Source organism: Pseudorasbora parva, chromosome 20 (assembly GCF_024679245.1).
Source record: "Pseudorasbora parva isolate DD20220531a chromosome 20, ASM2467924v1, whole genome shotgun sequence".
Lineage (NCBI taxonomy): Eukaryota > Metazoa > Chordata > Actinopteri > Cypriniformes > Gobionidae > Pseudorasbora > Pseudorasbora parva.
The window spans coordinates 28,295,828-28,302,697 of NC_090191.1; positions in this window are offsets into that span (position 1 = coordinate 28,295,828).

Below are 6,870 nucleotides of genomic sequence, written 5' to 3' on the forward strand. Positions count from 1 at the left end.
GCATGTCCAGGCAGAGGTTAAACACCTCTGCCTTCTCTGTCTCATTGAGGTACAGGTGATGCACCTCAATAAGGAATTTGCAGGCGAACTCTCTTACACCCGCCCCCTGTTGGCGGATGTATTTAGAGTTCACCTGCCGCATCACCTGTACTTGCCTGGTTAGCTCCATAGTTCAAAGAGCAAACAACAAAAATAAACAATCCTCTTGCTGAGTCCTCTATGGTTGGATCCTTCTGTCACGTCACAAACAAGGGAAAAGGGTGCGAGGACTCAAGTGCAGAAAATGATCATTTATTATAAAATAAAACATAAACTCAAAACAACAACCCACGAGGGGGAAAAACACATAATAGAATAATATAAATACAAACTTAAACAAACCAACAGAATCACGGGGAGGACGGAAGACGCAGACATTACACAAGGATCCAACACAGACTGACAAACACAAGGAGATTATAAAGGGAACAAACAAGGCAGATAATGAGGGAGAACAGGTGGGGCAAATTAACCAATAATCAGATAACAAGGGGGAGGGAACTGACAGGGACACGAGCACATGCTCAACATAACAAAACCCACAAGTGCACACAAGACAGGACAGGCATGTGACAACAATATAGTCACATTAAAGCAACGCTCTCCCACATATTTTGCTATTGTAACTGCGCTTATTTCCGTCGTTGGTATAAGTTGCAGTGGGGTTATAGACAAGAAATGTGCAGTTTTCTACCATCTTGGTGATAACGTTTCTTTAGTCGTTCGGCAACCCTGCAGTAAGAACCACTGTAGGCGATCCACCTAAGGGTGTACAATAATAAGTAAATTACATTTAAACAAAAATGTCTACCTTTCTAGAAGATTTCTCTGTCATCTGAAAAGAAACCAGCTGCGTCTGAAGAGAGTCTTCTGGGATGGACACCCATGAAGTATTTGAGCATTCATCTTGAGTAGAACATCTAGATAAAAACAGCATCAGCCAATTTCATGATATACAGATCTGTTTGCACACGTATCATTTACTTGAACACCACAGAGAATGGCTGAAGTTTACTGCCACTCTATAACACAAAAATAAAAAATGTTAAGACTTAGTGAATAGTGATGTTAGGTTTTTTTCATGCAACATATTATACTGTCCATGACTGAAATCAATAAAACTACTTAACATTTGTAAAAAAAAAAAAAACATGTATATTCTAATCATCAAGACATAACATTAGATGAAATACTCAAAGTCATTGCATCATTCCCTAGCAGTAAAAGGGCCACGGATCTGACGGCTTTGGAATTAAATTTCTACCAGAAAGACTCAGGGAGAAATATATAAACAATAGTGCATTTATTAACAGCTCAGCAAGCTGATAGTGTACAGAGTCATTTTGGCGTAGGCCCCGTCCGAAGAGCATAATCCGAGGGTCTCGGATCTGCAATTCCTGCCTGAAGAAGTGGGTAGGGGCGCAGCCGACCCCCCGGCAGGGTATGGACAGGGCCATCCTGGTGGTGGTGGGGAGGATGGGGGTAATGGTCACTTCAGTATCTGCAAACTCAAACATGTGTAAGTACAGAGCCTTTATACCGTGAGCATGAGAATATCATTGGATTAGAGTGAAGGCATTAAGTGACGTAGTAATTGAGTCTTCCCAGCAGAACTTATGCTAAAGCTTTCATTTCTTTTTTTTAATCTTTGAAAATCGCTCTAATAATGGTGAGATTATTCAACTGTTCTATTGACAATCAAGAATTTCCATATACAAAGTATGACGCCAACATCTCTTTAATTCTTAAAAAAGGGAAAGAAGAAACGGCTCCGCATCATACTGCCCCATAGCCCTTTTGAATTCAGTTATTAATTTTTTTTACCAAGATCCTTGCGAACAGATTAAATAAATGTAGTCCCAGGGCATTTTTCTTTCTTTAATGTGAGACGCCTAATGAATATTCTATACTCAAAGCATGATTGTCTCTGAAATGTCACCATCTAATCTCTGGATGCTGTAAAGGCATTGACTCAAACTGGAATATTTTCCAGTTCAATCCAATTTCAATCTTATTTCAGTGCTCCAGGAGTTCGACCTAGGAGAATCATTCTCTCTATGGGTGAAAATGGTTTATGCCAAATCCAGGGCCTCAGTGCTCACTAATTTTGATAAATCATCTCAATTTTCTCTGCACAGAAGGACAACATAGGACAATTAGACCACCATGTATTTCTCTACGCCGAAGATATTATTCATTACCTACCCTTATTAGATTTGTTGGAAACTTTTGGAAAGTTCTCTGGTTACTCTATAAATTGGCAAAAGAGTGAATTCATGCCTTTAAATAACAGTATTAACCCAGACTTCGTTCAAAACCTATCTTTTAAAATCGCAACAGATTAAATATTTCTGGGTCACTATACCAAAAAACTTATCTCTGTATTTTCTACTAAATAAGAGGCATGATCAACTGGCATTATTTGAATAACTCTGTACGCAATTGGATAGTCCTTCAACCAATCAGATCACAAGAGGTGTGATCATCGACCCATTGCTTCTCATCTGTCACTGTGTCTGTGATTGGTTCCCGCAAAAGTGTAACAGAAGCAGTAGAAATGAATGTACAGGTTTCCAGACTGAGTTGCTTGGCGAAATCAAATCGCTGGCAGATCAGGCTGTTTACCCAGTCTTCCAAAAAACGCTAAGGACATATATAAATTAAACTACTTAGCTATGCTAGAGAGTTTGAAACATAATATAGAAAGCTGGAGGAAGATGGTAATATTGCCCAGATTTCTATACCTTTTTCAAAAAAAAAATCTAATTTTCCTGCCTTTTAAAGCACGGGATTTGATTATATTGCCATAAGTAATAATAATAATAATAATAAATTGTATTTATAATTCACTTTATATTAAACAAAATCTCAAAGTGCTACAGAATTTAAAAAAAAACAATCAACAACAATAAATAAATAAGTAAATTAATAAAATAAAATAAATTAAACTGAAAAATATAAAATAAAATAAAGAAGTAGCAAGTCAATTAAAAGCTCTGCTAAAAAGGTGGGTTTTAAGACCACGCTTAAAAGTATCTATAGTCTGTGGAGTCCGCAGGTGGTCAGGGAGAGCATTCCACAGACTGGGGGCTGCAGAGCAGAAGGCCCGATCCCCCATAGTACGGAGATTGGCTGTGGGAGTTACAGGCGAAACAGCGAAACAGAGCGGAGGTTACGAGTGGCTGTTTGTGTGGTGAGGAGTTCCTCAAGATAGGAGGGAGCATCACCATGGATGCACTGATGGGTAAGGAGAGAGATCTTGTACTCGATCCTGAACGACACAGGAAGCCAGTGGAGTGATTTTAGAATGGGGTGATATGGTCGTATTTGCGCACCCTCATGAGGATCCTAGCAGCGCTGTTCTGAATACACTGCAGCCTCTGGAGATTTTTGCTAGAAATGCCAATAAGGAGCGCATTGCAGTAGTCCAGCCTGGAGGAGATAAAGGCGTGGACAAGCTTCTGCGCATCAGCCAGTGATAGAATGGGACGAAGTTTGGCAATGTTTCTGGGGTGGAAGAAGGAGGTCTTACACAGGTGTTTGATGTGCGCTTCAAAAGTAAGCTGTGATTCCATTCTGACCCCCAGATTGGTGACTGAAGTGGAAAGTGGAATGACCTGATCAGAGAAAGCAATGCTGGTGATAACGGACTTCTGGACCTGAAGTGGAGTGCCGACTAGAATAGCTTCAGTCTTGGAGCTGTTTAGCTGCAGAAAGTTTTGCTTCATCCACGCCTTTATCTCATCCAGGCAAGTGATCAAAGTGGATGGTGTGAGGTCAGCAGAGGGAGATGAACTTGTCCTAAAGTAAAGTTGAGTGTCATCAGCATAGCAGTGAAAAGAAATCCCATGCCGGTTGATGAGACGGCCAAGGGGGAGCATGTAGAGTATGAACAGGGTGGGTCCGAGCACAGAGCCTTGAGGGACACCGCAGGTGACATTGTGTGACAGGGATGTAGCTTCTCCTAACGCAACATATTCAGTTCTCCCAGTGAGATAAGAAGAAAACCAGTTGTGGACCGAGTCAGAGAGACCAATGGTGGAATGTAAACGGTGAAGGAGGATGTTATGGTCAACTGTATCGAAAGTGTGGGGATTTAAAGCACACCGTATTTCCACGCTAAATGTAGGCTATGTAAACCAAGGTTGCTGGGTGGAATAGGTCTACCAAATATCCAGCAATATTTTAAGATGGCAAAATTGTCCCCACCAATATTTTAGCGAACTCATTCGTACTGCTATATGGATCGATTCCGACGGCCAGGGCAAAACAAATGAAACGGTTGCCAGTCCCTTGAAATACGGAATCGTCCCTTATTTACAAGCAAAATGACGCGTCCCGCAAGATTGCGTTTTAGCAGCTTTGCTGCCATAGCGACGGAGTCTAGAGAGCATGCGCTGGAAACCTGCGCAGTTTTTTAAAAACATGTCGAGCTAGCGTCCACCGTTTGAACGCAAGAGAATTTCCAGATATAGGGCTGAATAAAAACAAAGGTGTCAGTGAGTTTGTCCAGTAACTCACGATGAACCTAAGGCGAACTGCACACTTTGCAGAGAAGCATTTCAGTGTCTCAGACTGTCTGACTTAAAGCATGCAATGACAGACACATCCGTGAACTAAAGGTAGGCCTACTGTTTTTTTTAATGGATAATATATTCATATATTATTCCATACATTATCAGAGCTTGGCAGACTTATTTTTCTAGACATTGGACCGGTTAATTAATAGATTATAGCCTAATTAGTGTTATTAACTTATCATTTAGCAGTTTGACATTTAAAAAAATATTTAGATTAAAATAGGACAAATAATTACATAATAATATAGTCATAATAGTAAATGAATAAAGAAAATTAAACATTTTTGAATTTCAGATTTGTCAGTAAAATGGTTACTGGGTTGGAATGACTGCTTAAAGAGACAGTGCACCCAAAATGTTTAAATCTGTCATAAGTTCCTCACCCTCAAGTTGTTCCAAACATGCATGCATTTCTTTATGTTAAATACATAGGAAGACACATTCCTTCCATGGAAGTAAATGGTGCCCCCAAAGCAGCCTGTTTACAAACTTTCTTCAAAATATCTTCTTTTGTGTTCAGCAGAACAGAGAAACTCATACAGGTTTGGAACATCATGAGGGCGAGTAAATGATGACAGAATTTTCGTTCATAAAGAGTTCTTTAGAAATAAATAAAATAATCAAATGTAAAATAATATTAAATGTGCTCTGTTGCAAGTTTACATTGATTCCATCTTTATTGTTGAGCTGTTGTCATTGTTTAATTGTCACTCTTATCACTCTTATATTGCCAAGTTCATAAATTATTTTCAAAAACGGATTCACAACTGATTTGGAAAAAATAAACATGCACACAAAATAACTTATTTTCAATATAAAAAGTGATTGTTGACTGGATATTTTTTGACATTTTATCACAGTCTTGGGCATGTCAAAGATTAGTAACAACACTGGCTTTTAAGCATTGTTAGTTTGTGTGCAGCATCAGATTTATTTATTTTTCTCCCTCATTTATATGCAGTTATTATACTCTATACAAAAGCCAGAAATAGTTTTTTTTTTTTTTAAGCACAGTCCTATTTAAAGGGTTAATGGTGCCGCCAGGTTATCAACTGTAAAAATTACACATTTTACCTCTTCCCAAAAAGGGAAAACCACCAACAACCAAGATTTGTTTTGTGATTATATGGTGTCATGGCTTTCCAATCAAAAAATGTGGCCATAATGGAAGTCAATGGGGCAAAAACAGCCACAAACTGTAAATGAGAAAGGAATTTTTTTTATCCTGTACAAATAATCAAAGCTAAAGTTTTTACAAATCGATGACATGCCCAAGACTGTGATTAGAGGTAAAAAAAAAAAAAAAAAAATCCAGTCTGCAATCACTTTTTATATTGAAAATAAGTCATTTTGTGTGTTTTTTTATTTTATTTTATCAGTTTTGAAAATCATTTATGAACTTGAAAATTAAAGAGTATTTTGTTTTATTATTTTGGTACTGGATAATTTGAACTGAAGAGCGTCATAAATTAATAGACATATTAATAAACTATGGTGCATTTCCATACTCAGTAACATAAATAATAGACTATATAATCTGGGCAAACCTGGTGGGATGTCCCCACCAAAGCTGAGACCAAACCTACGCCCTTGAGCATTATTATTAGGCTGCAAACTGTGGGTCTGCAAAAATCTCATCCTGCAGGTGACATTCCAACTTGGCCTCGAACAGAATGTTACAAACTCTATTTCTTCTCTTCTTTTTGCGGCACCGGCGCCATCCATAACAGTGGCCAGCACAAACTTTATACTTTGTAGCACTTTTAAAATATGGTGTCAGGTTCGGAAAGTATAAGTTGCCATCTACTCCACTATCCACCCCTGTCACTTACAATCACGCCTTTAAGCCATCACTCACAGATTCCACATTTTCAGTCTGGTCCAGTAAATGAATGGTCACAGTGAGAAACTTGTACATGGATGGTAAATTTCCTCAGCTGAAATTTTTTACTTCCATCTTCACATTTAAAAAAAAAAAAAATCTACAATTGAGAAATTATGTTCACAAGTCTATCTCACACTTTAAACTACTCACCGACGAAAATGAAAAATATAAATTACTTTCTGCTTCTCACAATGCCCCTAACTTGATTTCCCATTTTATTTATATTCCCATTTTAACATATCTACCTTACATCTGAAAGATTCATGGAAAACTGGTTTAGGTGCTAAAGGTATGTTCCATTAGACACGTACACATCAAAACAATCTTAAACAATGCAATACTATTACATATAAAAAATGTTTTACT